This window comes from Vicugna pacos, chromosome 5 (assembly GCF_048564905.1).
Source record: "Vicugna pacos chromosome 5, VicPac4, whole genome shotgun sequence".
Taxonomy (NCBI): Eukaryota; Metazoa; Chordata; class Mammalia; order Artiodactyla; family Camelidae; genus Vicugna; species Vicugna pacos.
The window spans coordinates 44899151-44914422 of record NC_132991.1 but is presented as its reverse complement, the minus strand read 5'-3'; the positions used below and the strand labels follow the sequence as shown (position 1 = coordinate 44914422).

At 41.4% G+C, this 15272-nt stretch overlaps 1 long non-coding RNA gene across 1 annotated transcript in view; it reads right to left on the bottom strand.

The window, feature by feature from the left end:
- Positions 1-6844: 6844 nt before the first annotated feature.
- LOC140696393 (uncharacterized) overlaps positions 6845-15272 on the bottom strand; it is a 167048-nt gene continuing 158620 nt past the window's right edge. The window contains exons 7-8 of the long non-coding RNA XR_012072661.1: positions 11666-11817; positions 6845-6993 (exon numbers count right to left, since the gene is read on the bottom strand). This is a non-coding gene — a long non-coding RNA (uncharacterized lncRNA). The remainder of the gene's footprint in view (positions 6994-11665; positions 11818-15272) is intronic.

Here is a 15272-nt window from a genome sequence, read left to right as displayed (position 1 = left end):
CTCTTCACATGGCCTCTTCTCTGGGCACACATCCCTGCTGTCTCTCTTGTGTGTCCAAGTCTCTTCTTATAAGGACACCAGTCAGCTGTCCTTGCTGACCCACCTTGATGATTAGGGCCACCTTGGTGGCCTCATTCTAACTTGATTACCTCTGTAAAGACCCTGTCTCCAAATACAGTCCCACTCTGAGGTATAGGGGTCAGGGTTTCAACATGAATTGGGGGAACATAATTCAGCCCATAATCCATGGTGAAATATTATTTTGGTTGCTTTGAGTTAAATAAAATACTTTCTTAAAATTTAACTGAAAAGGAAGGGTGGGGACATCTTAAGTGAACTTTTGACTCCTCACAAATTTGCCCAGGGCCTGCCCTTAAGTCTCCCCACCACCATGCTCCTCCACAAACCCTGGCCAGAACAAAGGCTGTTCATGGGAACTCCTAGGACCATGATTCCCTGGGTAGTTTGAGGAGCACATGGGGAGAGGAGACCAGGAAGAAGGTCCTAGAGGTGGTGTTACTGAGGGGCTTTCAAGGACAGAAGGAAGAGACTTGTTAAATCTGCTTGAGTACCTGTTCTGTACATGAAATGCCCCCCTACACACACACACACACACACACACACACACACACACACACCCCATCTCTGCAAGTTTTGAGCAAAATCTGCCATGCACCTAAGTGTCTTCTTTTTCTAATTAAATAAATGAAAGGGACTGGCTGGCATGAACCTGAGAGGAGAGAGCAGACACAGAGGTGGGATGTGGGTGAGCCCGAGGCCAGCAGGAGGAGGAACGTGGAACCACAAGTGACACCAAAGGGCTGGGAGTTTGCAAGGATCTTTGGGAGGGTGTTCAACTTCCCACAGGATGTGTGCTGGGGGCTTGAGCTAATTTTATCTCAATCTCAAAGGACAGGGTGACGTCAACTGACATGTGGGTTACACTTGTTATCAAGGAGTTAAAATGAAGACCCAGGAGGCATGCTTATCAAATTTGTAGAGGACAGGAAGCTGAAAGGAACAGCAAATACATAATTAGAACCCACAAGTCTCAACAAGCTAAAATACTGGCCTGAATTTAATAAGGGGAGAGTTAATAAGGATGAACAGAATATCCTGCACTTGAGACAATACACAAATAAATGAATAGAACTTTCGGTACAGAGCACTTTGAGAAAGGATCTGGAGTTGGACTCAGATGAGCGTACCCCAAAAGCAGATGGATTGAGTCTATTCTAGGAGAAAAGCAGGATGCAAAGGAGGGAGCAGGCCATCAGGTTCATTCTTCCTGGTCAGAACCCCCAAACACCAGCTTCAGATCTGCCTGCTGGACGTTAAGAAGGAAGCAAACTGGAGCGTGTGCAGAGAATGAATGACCCATGTGATGAGGGAACCTCACACCACATAAGGCACGAACAGTGCTATTTAGCTGGAGAAAAGAAGCATTGGGGCAGCGAGAATTCTCTACACATATCTAAAATGCTGCCACGTGAAAGAAACCTTGAGCTTGTATTGTATGGCTCTGAGGAGTGAAATCAGGACAGTGGGTGGATGCTTCAGGGAGAAATTGGAATAATGTGCAGTGAAGAAAACAAATGTATCCATTAGGATTTGTTTAACTGGAAAAGAGAAAACCTGATTAACAACAATGAAAAACAACAATGAAAAATTCCATTACTTAAAAAAAAAAAAAAGCCTAGAAGTAGCCCCTGGTTAAGGCCTCAGACTCTTTCCTATCATCTTCTCCATCATCCGGAGAGTTTTGGTTTCATCCTCCTATCTGCTGCCTCATGGTCACAAGATGGCTGCTGAAGCTCTAACAACACAAATCAGCATTCAAAGCAAGGAAGGAGGGTGATGATAAGGGGGCAGCCAAGGTAACAAAGAGGATCTTTTCCTTCATGGTGCTGTCCTTTAGTCAGAAAAGGAAATAACTTCTCAGATGTCCTCATATACGTATCTCATTGGCATACTGGGTTTTAGAGCCAATTCTACCTGCAAGAGAGACTGGAAAAGGAATATCTATCTTTTCCACTCTATATAGTGGGAGGCTGGCAAGGGAGAGGAGGATGGCTTTTTAGAAGCCCTCAATAAGAGTGTCTGCTATAACAAAATCGCCTGTAAATCAACTACTAGATCATCTTAGTCTTTTAAATGCAAGTATTTGTATGTTTATATAAATACTCATGCTTGCATAGGTGTACTGTAAACAGTTTTATCTGCAGTTTTTCTTACTTAATATTTTGACTATCTTTCTATGACATTTTGAAATTCTTTGAAGATATAATTTCCAGCAGTTGCATAATATCCTTATGCTATTTCACATTCAACATTCCTCTACTCTTGGACATGTAGGTTATTTCTAATTTAACAGAGCTTTCTATCTGTCATCTCCAGAGACAGAATGGTGTGCCTTGTAAGGTAATGCGGTGCCCACCTTTGGAAGTATTCCATTCCAGGGATGAAATAGATAAGCATTGGGGTGGGTGGTAATTGGAACCTATGACATTTCATGCCCTTCCTTCCACACCTCCTTGAGATGCTGATAATAGGATGTAAAAAAGATGGAGACGTGGTCAGGGAGAACCGTCGTGCCCTCTCGGTTTCATCTTCCTATTCTGCTGCCTGAGTCCACAGGCTGTGCAACATTCCTACTCTGGATACGCCCAAGGTCAGCACCCCACACAGCACCCCATCCCAAGGTCACACCATCGCCCTCACCATCTCCTGTCAAGGAGGGCAGCCTAAATCACTCTTCACAGGCTTTAAAATTGTCTGAATGAAGACAGCCACACCTCTGACTCTAATCAGTGGGGCCAAACATGAGAACTGGTGTGAAGGACCACGGCCTGGACCAGGGGCCAAGGATGGGGAGAGCCTAAGACACCAAGAGCTGATGACAGCATTCCAGTGGTGCTCCTCTGCTGCCTCTTGCTGCTTTGAAGCCTATCTGTGGCTTTCCGGAGAGCTGCAGGGACAGCAGGGGCAGGCATCTTCACTATGGCTGCCCACCAAACACCATCAGGGTCATGTAGGTGAGCTGGGTAATGGAAGGAGTGAGAAGTGTCGGTTCCCAAGGGTTGTGTGCTAGGGGGTCACAGACACTGGCGTGGTGTTGGGGGACAGGGCAGACACCTGCTTTATCAGTAAAGTGTTTGATGTCAGGCTTTGCCATATATAGTTATGCTTTCAAGGGATGTGATCTGACTTAAATTTAAATGAATCTAAATTTGCCTTCCATGGAACCATACGAGTATTCATATACTTCACCAGCATCAATATGCCAAACCTATTATTCAAAAACTAGAATTCAAAACCGAGTTTTTTAAGACACAAGCAATTTGCAAGATGACCACTCAAAGACAAAAAAAAAAATTAGCCATTAGAAACTTCAGTTTATTCTCAATTACAGAGTTTAGCTCACCCCTCTAGTGTCTTGTTCTTTTAAGTAGGTTTAAGGAACAAATATTTAAAGGTCAAATAATTTCAGTGATGTAATATTGCTAACACTAAAAACAAAACTACCTAGTAAGAAAAGTTGCAAGGATTTGCACTGTCTCTTTTCTAAAAATAGAGCTCCAACTGCTTGCTGGCTGTATGGGATTGGAAAGGTCACCCAATTTGCAAGGGTCAGCAGCCCCAAAGTTCATTTTCTTGCCTATGAGAGCACTGTGTCTACCGGGAACACCACACAGCACAATCACATGTGCACCACCAGCTCATTAGGGGCAGACCGAAGGCTGGAGCTGAGGATCTGAGCAGAGGAATCATTCGTGTCTCAGCTCTGCCAACAACTGCCCCAAAAGCATGGCTCTTGATTTCTCCATGACTTAATTTTTCCATGTATGTGTTCTTATTTGGGTCCATGAATCTGGCCACCAGAAGGAATCTTGGAAAGTCCTTTCTACTAATAGCTGTCCCTTTTCCCCAAGGTTAATACCAAAGGAACCCTCTTTAATGTTATTAAACTAATAAAAATAACCTTCTTAATATTATTTTACCTTTGGATCAGAGACAAGAAGTCTCATTCTGTTCATCACAAGTCTCTTAAATTTTTATTGATTCTAAGTCCTCAAACAAAACAAAGTGTACCTAACCTTGGTAAAGCACAAGTTTGAGATGATGTTAAACATCCACTTATGTTCTCAACTGCAACCCTTTTAGATGCAGGACATTGTGTGAGGCAACCTGCTGGTTTACAACACCAGGTAGGCTATCTCCCTGGTCTCCAAGAACTCCCAACACGGAGGAGAAACAATGCTTAGTGTAGATATTAAGAGAGAAAGGAAAAGTACACATAGGTTACACATAAAAATATGAACAGCTACAGTAGACACGACCGTCCAGCCCACAGTGACCAGCCTTCTCTGAGAACTGCACCCACAGAAGCTTACACACCATCACTCACCCTGCCAGCTCCGCCTCGGCAGACTGGACCAGCAGTGGATACCTGACCGGGCTGAGCCAGGTTCTCCATCCTGGGAATGTGGAATGTGGAATTGTGATTCAGAGCACCTGTAATCTCCAACAACTTAGGATGGCTACACCTCTGGAGAGAAAGGAGCGCAAACGACTGCAGAGAGGAGCAGCCCCAGCCCTGTGTGCTCCCACCCCAAGGCTGAGTAGATGGCTGCCTCGGTTGCTAATGACTTGGCCATTTCTGGATTCCAGCCCTCATGGGGCCCCAACAACCCTCCTATCTTCCTGAAGCATCCTTGTTTCCTATGAGAAATTTCCCCTCTCTCCATGAGCTGGCTCGGGCTGCTGTTACGTACATTCAAAGCCACCTTGACCAGGACCTGATCATTAACATGCCCCTCCTCATATGAAAAAGACACAGATAATCCAAAACAGCCAATAGTCCAAAAGACATTTTTGGCCCTGGCGGACATTGTGAAATGAGCATGTTTAAACTGCTGAAATTCATAACACCTTGAACAAAAGTGCAAGCCCACAACATAAACTTGACTGGCAGAGACCAGCGAAGGCTGTTTCCTTTGTCCTGCCCTAGGCTCTGCCCTCCAGTTCCCCTAGGACGAGGAAGCATCACCTCCTCCCCTCCCGCCACCTCCCCACAGGCCCACGGCAGCCACCACTGAGTCCAGCCTAGAGCCTCGCGTTTTGGGAGGTACCTTTAAAGGCCCTTCCTGATAACAGCAAGCAGAACAGATGGCCGCCTGAGAAAATCGTAGAGGAGGCAAGAAGACCAGCGGATTTTTTTCCACAAAAAGTTCACCATCACATCTCAGGTAATTTATAAAACAAGTAATGCTAAAAGACACGTGAAAGAAGGCCCTTGGGTGGCCTTCCTGGCCAGTGAGGGTTTCCAGTGTGGTTCTGAAGTTCTGATGGAAGAGCCGTGTAGAAAGGGACCCGTTTAAGGATCCATGGGAACAAAAATGGTTGCAAGGACAAGAGGGAAGAGGACTGTCTCAGAGCCACCTGCATGATAGTCTGGTGGGGAGACTACAGAGCGGGTGGAGGGGAGAGGGAGGGGGTGGCGGGAACACTGGTGCTGTCCTTACAGAGCCTGGGTAGGCCCTGGGCTCCTGCAAACAGAATCTACCATTTGCATTAAGAGAGATTTCTTTGTATAACCCAAGCTTTCCATTATTTCCAAAATAATCTTTTCCTCTTCCTCCTGGAAGCTCCCCCACAAGTAAAATTAGGTTATAAGCACACACACACACACACACATACTCTCACATATATGCTCTTTCGCAGACTCACACACTTACAATCATGGTATTGCATATTCTACTGCATGTTCCCACATCACTACCCCACACACCTACATCTTAAATAGCTTATGGACCTATTAAATACCCCAGTGACCAAGGATCATGTCCAGTACCTTACGCATGTGCACGTGAAGAATAGGTTCCAGTTTGTAAGGACTTGGTCGTGTAGATGACTTCATTCAAACACAAACCAAGGTGGCTTGGAGGGACACCAGGGAGCCCCCTTCCAATATAGCTCCTTCAGTTTCCAGATGAAACAAAGGCTGGGTGTGGGTACAAAAAATAATCCCAGTTCAAAGACCACCCCCCAGTACTGGCCAGGCTCTTCTTTGCCTCCCAATCTAATAGTACAGGCCAGCCTGGCCTGGCTCCCGGGCCTCACAAATGTCCAGCAGAGAGGTTGCCAAGCTCAGGCCCCACCCTGACTCGTTATCTGTCCGCAGGGTTCTCCCATGATTTTCTGGCTGGCCCTGCTGCCACCTCTCTTTGTGGGCCAGCTGTACCAGCTTGGCTGCTAGCATGCTCAGTCACAGGTCCTGCCTTTGTTTGGTTGATAAGCATGGTCAAGTTCCAAGTCCCACAGCTATAATACAGGCATTCCCGCCCCGATTCTCTGTGAAGCCTGCACTACCCTGACACTTTGTCACCTAGGACCTAGGGTGACCCAGGTCTGAAGTTTGGGCACAAGGCAGAAGGGGAAGCCTCGAGCCACAGGGCCAGGCTTCTCTTTCCAGAATCACCCTCCTGCCTTTCCCTGCCAATTGGCTCTTTTAAATTATTCTTTTGTGCCTTAATTAGTACAGTTCTCCCAAGTCCTGAAAAGCTTCTTTCCTGGGAAACACTTGAACCAGCCAGTAAAATCACTGACTAGCTAAAAAGAACTAGGTCAATGTTTCTGAAAGTGAGGTCCATAGCAGAAATACTGTGTGCTTGTTAAAAACGAAGGCTCGGGGCCCCATCTCAGGCTTTCCGAGTTAGAATCTCTCAGAGTAGGGGCTGGAAATCAGATCGTTTAACAAGCTTCCCAGGTGAATGTGATGTGCATTGAAGTTGTAAGACCAACTGTGGGTCTGCCTCAGTTACCTCTGACAGCACGGTGTTGTTTCCTTCCTAGGCCCTCCAGGTCTTTTCTTCTGAGACTTCAGTGAAAAAAAGTACAAAGAACTTCGGAAATGTCAACCTAGTGATTGAGATGATCATTTCCCGGAGGCGGGAGTCTATTTCTTTCTTCTGGAATGCACCTCATCAAATCCTAGGACAAGGAATAATTGTCGTAGTAGACAGGATAATTGCCCACAGGATACCTAAACTACCTTCCATCCCCCGCTCCAAACAGACTCGTTAGTCTCCACCCCCAATCCCATGAGATCTATTTCAAAGTTTAATGAGCGTTTGGGGGCACAAATCTACAGTGTTTCTTTTTGTGTAGCAAAGGTCCCTGGAACCACTGACTTCCATTTTACCTGTTTAGAAAACAAGATAGCGCAAAGATTCTGAGAACTCATTTCAGCTTTATTTTTAAAAAGAAGACCACAGGAATACAGAAGGCATCTCTCCAGTTTGCTGGCCAAAATACCAAGATAACTAAATGAGATCTTACTCTTGTGCCCAAGATGACTCTTCATCTATTGATGGAGAGTTGGCAATCAATGGAGGAAGGCAGTATTCACCCTGTTTCTGCGGCCAAAGGAGTATGGGATCTGTCCCAGGTAGAGCACTTAAGTAACAGCAGAGCTCTCTGTGACTGGATCCTTGGGTCAGATAACTGAGCTATACTCTTTCCACATGAAGTTGTCTTTTTGGGTATTCAACACATCTTAATCTTGTTGGCATTCAGTCTGCAAATAAAGCTAAACCACAGGTAACTCTGTTTGTGTACCCTTTTCCCCACCTTTTATGTCCTGCTTTCTGATATTTGGGATCTCAACTGTTTCCGTTATTCATAAGAAAAAAAAATATATATGTATATGTATATTAATTAACCAGAATGCTAAGGACTTAACATGTTATTTTTCCCATAGATATTTGGATTATGAAAGAGAAGCTCAGAAGAGGATTGCTTTACTCAAAGAAATGGCTGGCTAATGGTGAAATTTTAGGCATCAGTGGGATAGGAAACTTCCTACTATTCCTTTAGAAGTGTACTTATTCTGCCCAAGCAGAATGTCAAAACCTGTCTGTAAGACATAGTATATAAGAATGAAGAAACTGTCAAACACAATATGAATGCAAGCAAACAAACTGTTCCAAAGCAACTTAAGGTGATGAAGATGATGTGTGAGATCTAGAATCAACATTAAATAAACCTGCAAGCCTGGAGATTTCTACTGCGGACCAAGATGGAGGTACAAAAACTGGATTTATTTTCCCACCCAAAACAACTGAAAAAAATCAGACAAAATACATGAAACAATCATTCTCAAGATTCTGGACACCAGGCAGTGAAGGGCAGTGATCCCTGAAAGATGAGAGACAAATGAGGTGAGCCTTTCAACTGCCCCAGTTTACTGCATGGAGCAAATTTCCAGGGCACAGCACAAGGAGGGGGAGCACAGATGGAGTCTGGCTGTCTCCCTGAGAAGAGGAAACTGGGGAGGCCAAGGTGACTAGAGTCCACAGAGTGGAAAGGAGAGACACGCACAGAGAGAGGACTCCAGAGACTGGCAGAGGAATCCCCCCTGAGTATTCATTTGAGTGTTGTTCAGTGCCTGCACGAGAGGAAGCTGCCAGAGACCAGGGAAAGGCTACCTGAAAGGATTAGCAGGGACAAGGAGCAGAGAGAGCTCACAAAAGGCTGGGACTAGTGCCTGTTTCCACCAGCCAGAGTGGAAAACCTTGTAACTCACAGGATATAGGGTAGACTACTCTCAACTAGATAGTAAGGAAAATTAACCCTAAACACAGCCTCAGTCCCACCTAACAAAGCTTACTCAAAAAGAAACAGATAACCTGAATAGCCCTATTAAAGACATTGGGTTTGTTGTCTAAAACCTTCCACAAAGTCACACCAGGCCCAAATACTTTCACTTGGGAGTTTTACAAAACATTTAGAGAAGAAATTATATCAATTCTACACAAACTCTCCCAGAAAATTAAAGAAGAGGAAATAATTTCCAAGATTCTATAAGACCAGGCTTAGTCTGATACCAAAACCCTGACAAAGACATTACAAGAAAACTACAGACCTATATTCTTCATATAGAGATGCAAGAATTCTTAACAAAATTTTAGCAAACTGATCCAACAATAATATAAGATGGATCGTACATCACGACCAAATAGCTTTTATCCTAGGAAGGCAAGCCTGGTTCGGCATTCAGAAATCAGTCAATGTAATCATATTAATAGAGTAAGAAAGGAAAACCATGTGACCATCTCAACAGATTTAGAAGAAGTACTGACAAAATCCAATACCTGTTTCTGATAAATACTCTCAGAAACTAGGAAGTGAAGTGAGAGGGCATCTCCACAACAAAAGCAAAAGCAAACAAATAAAATCTACCACTAACGTCACACTTGACAGCAAAGACCAGATGCTTTTCCCCTAGGGTCAAGAAAAAAGCACAGATGCCTGCTCTGACCATTTCAGTTTAACATTTTATTTACAGTTCTAGCTAGTGCAATAAAGCAAAACAAAGAATTTAAAGCCATCCATATTGGAAAGGAAGAAATAAAATTTTATTTCCAGATGACAGGATCATCTATGTAGAAAATCCTATGGAATCTACAAAAGAGGTATTAGAACTAAAAAGTGAGTTTAGTAAGACTGCAGTATACAAGATCAATATACAAAAACCATTTGTACTTTCATATGCAAGCAAGAAACAATTGGAAATTGAAATTTTAAAAGCTTTTTAATATGTTCTTAAATTATAAAATGCCATTTATGATAGCATTAAAATTAAGTACTTAGAGATAAATCTGGCAAAATTAGTATAAAACTTACACGTTTTCAAAAAATACAAACTGTTGCTGACAGTAATTATAAAAGACCTAGACAAATGGAAAGATGTGCTCATGGATCAGAAGTCTCAAAGAATTAAGATGCCAGTGTTTCCCAAACTGACTATGGATTCAATGCTGCAATCCCATCCAGAGCACCAGTAAGCTTTCTTTTCTCTTTTCTTACTTTCTTCTTCCTTTTTTTTTTTTTTTGGTAGAGAATTATAAGTCAATTCTAAAATTCCTATGGAAATGCAAAGGGCCTAGAACACTCAAAACAACTTGGAAAAACAACAACATTGGAGGATTTACACTGCTTGACTTTTCAAAACTTAGCTAAACCTACACTGATCAAGACAGTGCCAAGTCAATTAATAGAATCCAGAATCAAATCTACACATACATGCTTAATTGAAGTTTTAAAGGTGAAAAGGCAATTCTAAGGAGAAAGGATAATGTTTTCAACAAATGCTGCAGGAACAATTGGATATCCATGGGGGTAAAAATAAACTTTGATCTGTATCTTGCACCACATAAAAGGTTTAACTGAAAATGGATACAAATTTAAATATGAAACTTAAAATTATAAGACTTTCTGAAGAAAATACAAGAAACAATCTTTGTGACTGTGTTAGGCAAAAAGGTTTTAGATATAAGCATAATACAAAAAGAATAATACCAAAAAGTTAATAAGTTAGGCTTCATCAAAATTAAGAATATCTTCTCTTTAAAACACATGGACAAGAAAATGGAAAGGCAAGCTGAAGATCAAGGGGAAATATTTGTAAATTACACATCTGATAAAGGTCTTGTATCCAGAATACATATTAAAAAAAACTATCTTAACTCGATGATAGGAAAACAAACAATCCAATTTAAAAATGGTCAAGAGATCTGAAAAATACTTTACCAAAAAAAGATGGCAAAAAAACCTCTGAAAACTGCACAACAATATGCATATAGCTAACAATACCGTGCTGTACAGTTAAATACTTGTTAAGAGAGTAGATCTTACCTTATGCGTTTTTTTACTACAATAAAAATTTTTTTCTTAAAAGCACATGAGAAGATTCTCAACATAATTGGTGTTTGGGAATTGCAAATTAAAACCTCAATGGGATATCACTACACACCTGTTAGAATCTCTAAAATCCAAACTACTGAACATACAAACCATTTGTTGGCTAGAGAGGATGGGGAGAAACTGGATAGACCCCCGTACTCTGCAGGTGGGAATGTAAAATGGCCCAATCCTTCTGGGAAACAGTCTGACAGTTTCTTTAAAAGTTAATCATGCATCTGTCTTACGATCCAGCCATTCTACTCCTAAGTATTTACCCACAAGAAATTAAGTGTATGTCTTCATGTACTCAAGTGTTCGTAGTAGCTTTACTTGTAATAACCAAAAACTAGAAACAACCCAAATGTCCATCAACATGGGAATGAACATACAAATTGTGGTATATCCACACAATGGAATGCCACTCAGTAATAAAAAAGGGATGAACTACCAATACACGCAACATGGATGAATCTCAAGATAGTTGCACTGAGAGAAAGAGGCCAGACAAAAAAGATTCAATGCATGATTCTATTTATGTAAAGTTCTAGAAGGAGCTCACTGCTGTCAGGTGATGGATGGCAGACCAGTGGTTGCCTGGGGGGCATAGGAGGTGGGGACGGGCAGAGGGAGGGACTGCAAGGGGGCACGGGGAAGTTTCTGTGGGAAATGCCATGTTCTCTAACTGAATGTGGTGATGATTTCACAGGCATATACTTGTGATGGTTAATTTTATGTGTCAACTTGACTGAGCCACAGGGTGCCTAGATCAAATGTTATTTTTTGGTATCTCTGAGGGCGTTTCCAGATGAGATGGGCATTTGGATCAGTGGGCTCAGTAAAGTAGATGGCCCTCCCCCTTGTGTGCAGAGGAAGGAGGAATTGGCCCCTTTTTCCTGCCTTGCTGCTCCAGCTACAATACCTCATCTCATCTTCTCCTGCCGTCAGACTGGGATCTATATCATTGGTTTCCCTTGTTCTCTGGCCTTCAGACTGAATTACACCACCGGCTTTCCTGGGGCTCCAGCTCACAGGTGACAGATCGCGGGACTTCTCAGCCTCCATAACCAATTCCTAAGAAAAAGAGAGAAAAAAGGAAAAAGAAAAAACGTATACAGTTGGTTCTGTGTCTAGAGAACATGACTAAAACAATACATATGACAAAACTCACCAAGTTATACTTTAACTTTCAGTTTATTTTATGTCAATTTTACTTCCATAAAGCTGTTTTCAAATAAGAGAACTAATAATACACACACGTCATCTAGCCTGAGAAAAGGTATGTGGTAGGGTTGCTAACAGTCTCCCAGCTCAAGGCAGACATTGCCAATCAATTACACAGTGACCCCGGCAGCCACGACCAATCAGAGTCAGACCTTGCGATAATTTCTACCTTGCATCTGTGATGGAGGTCAACCACCTTATTTTATAAAACTCAGATCCAAGCACAGAACAATTAGCAGCTAAACTGAAACTGATGTTGAGGTCTACGGGGTGCTAGTCCAATATACTTTTCCCAACACAAGTCTAAGAAAATCGGAGTAGGGAGAAACTGAAGCCACAGTTTAATAAAGAGAGGCTTGCAGAAGACCATGGGAGAAAAAAGATCAAAGATTGAATGGGATGTCAGATGTGACCTTTTGAAGAATGTCAATGAAGCACTGTGGTGTTTTAGTTCTAAGTATGTCTATTCATAAGACCAATAATGGTTTTCATGCAAAGAAAAGAATTATCCACAAGAAAATTAATATAATTTTTAAAATATATTTTTAATAATGGAAATGTTAAAATGACTCAAACTGTTTTTGACCTAAGATGAAAGTGATTCTTAAGACTAGAAAATTGCAAATAAGGCCAAGAAGCAAAATGATCTAAGAGTACAGAAAATGTAAGCCAATAAAATTATATATAAATATACAAAAATAATATTAGTCTTCATGAGAAAATACATCATTAGTTTGAAGCACAAATATTTCTCTTTAAAAGCAATGGCTATTTAATAGCTATCTGTAAGCCATGTGTTCATTTAATGATAATCACATGTGCCTATTAAAATAAAGACAGACTACTCGCTGATGGCCAACACTGAACAAATCTGCAGGCTGTGGGTTTGCCTTTCCAGTGTTACTCCTACTGTGAGTGCCCCATGAGAAGTAGCTCGGTTTTCTCATCTTCATATTATCAAGCTTGCAGAATCCCTGGCATATTTTCAGTCCTTTCTTCTTGCTCCCAGCTTTTTTAGTATGTGAGATAATAAATGTCCTTGCTGCACAAGTCAAGTTGAAGTTTCCCTACTTGAAGTCAAGAGTATCAGGACGGACACAACCACTGCCTCAGTCTCAGTTTCCTCAGTTACAGAAGAAGCACAGTATCATCTGCCTACCATGGTTTTGAGGCGGCAAGTGAGACAATGCGTTTACAACTTCCTGCTCGGGTTGTCTCAGGAAGTTCTACGTCAGTGTGTTCTTCCCCTTCCCTTTCCCTTTCTCTCTTCTGGAATTTTCAGTCTAAATATTAGAGACACAAAGTTCAACACACATGAAGCTTATAGACCTGTCCCTCTCTTCTGTCATCTGCTAAACTTGATGCCACCTATTTTAAGAGAATTCATTTTTACATTAGTTTTCATTGATTTTTCTAATTTGTGTTCCTGTTAAACTCACCAAAGGATTTATTCCAGGAAACAATTAAATGAAGTTCTGTGAATGAAAACCTAAATTTGCACTAGGCAAGCAACAAAGAAAACGTCTGAGAAGACCCTTCCTCCCAGGGAAGAGGGGAGGGCAACATAGGAGTGGGGAATTAAGAGGTACAGACTATTAGGTATAAAATAAACAATAAGATAAATTGGGAGTTTGAGATTTGCAGATTCTAATCACTATATATAAAATAGATAAACAACAAATTTATACTGTATAGCACAGGGAACTATATTCAAAATCTTATAATAACATATAATGAAAAAGAATATGAAAAGGAATATATATTTGTATATGTATGACTAAAACATGCTGTACACAAGAAATTGACACAACATTGTAAACTGACTGTACTTCAATTTAAAAAAGGAAAGTAAAATAAAATAAGCTTCAAGGATATATTGTACAATGTGGCGAATGTAGCCAATATTTTATAGTAACTGTAAAAGGAGCATAACCTATAAAAATTGTGAATCACTATATTGTACATCTGTAACTTATATAATATTGTAATCAATTATACTCCAATTAAAAAAAAAAGAAGACTCTTCCTCTCAAAAAATAAGCCATTGAGCTGGGAGCCTACCAGCTGCAGTCCGTGTTCATTCCATCATGATTCTAAAAAACTTTTATCTGGAATATGTTAAACTTATAGGAAAGCTGCAAGCACGAAGAATGATAGTACTAAGAACACTCATATATCCTTTGCCAAACTCACCTATTGTCAACACTTTGCCCATTTGCTTTATCTTCTTTCTTTCTCCCTCCATTTCTCTCTCTCCATCTTTGTATACATCTTACATTTTTTTTAGTCATTTGAGGGTAAGCTCGTGATGATGCCCATTATAATACATATTAATTTTCAATTTCATCTTAGAATTTAAACACTTTAAAAAGTAGATACTTTGATGATTCATACATGGTTCAAAATCCAAAGTGTACAAAAGGGGACAGAGTTAAAAATAAGCCTTCCTCTCATCCCTGTGCCCTAGACATCCTGTGTCTCAGTGGGAGAATTTAAAATTCAGAAAGGGATGTATCTTGAGAGTCTCTGAATCCATTTTCTTTCCCAATTATATGAAAACTTCCATACATCCAAAACAATTGAGAAAATTGTATTTACCCAAAAGAGAAAGTCCAAGTGACCTATTAGAATTCCTCAGAAGCCACTGCTCTTTCTGGTGCTGCAAAAGTTTGAGACTTTGAGTTTTACTAACCATTTATTTATTGTTCATTCATCTACCAATCCTTTACTGAGTCCTAGACCCTGTGCTAGTGTAACAGATTGCGTTCTCCAGCATTGCTCATCCCACATGCTCCTCCCACAGTGTGATTCTGACACTCACCCCATGGAGGCAGTCTATGTTCCCTCCCCAATTTGTGATCACAGCAGAGGTGACATTATTCATTTGATTCAAGGCCAGGTCATAAAAGGCAAGACATAAAAGGCAGTACAGCTTCTCCCACCAGGTTCTCTTGAGATGCTTGTTTTTGGAATCCAGACACCATTGTATGAGGAAGCCCAAGCTGCCCTATAAAGAAGCCCATGTGGAAAAGAACTGAAAGTTTTCACCAACTTGCCAGCCATGCGGGTGAGCTGTATTGGAAGAAGACACTCCAGTGGAAGTCGCCACTTCCGTGGAGCCCCAGTGGAGCCATCTCAACTGACACTGCATGGAGCAGGGACAAGCTCCCCCCACTGAACCCTGTCCATATCGTAGATATATGAGCAAATTAAATCATCATATATGAGCAAATTAAATCATCTTTGTTATTTTAACCTACTAAGTTTCAGAGTATTTTTCACAATAGTCAACTAGAATATCTAGG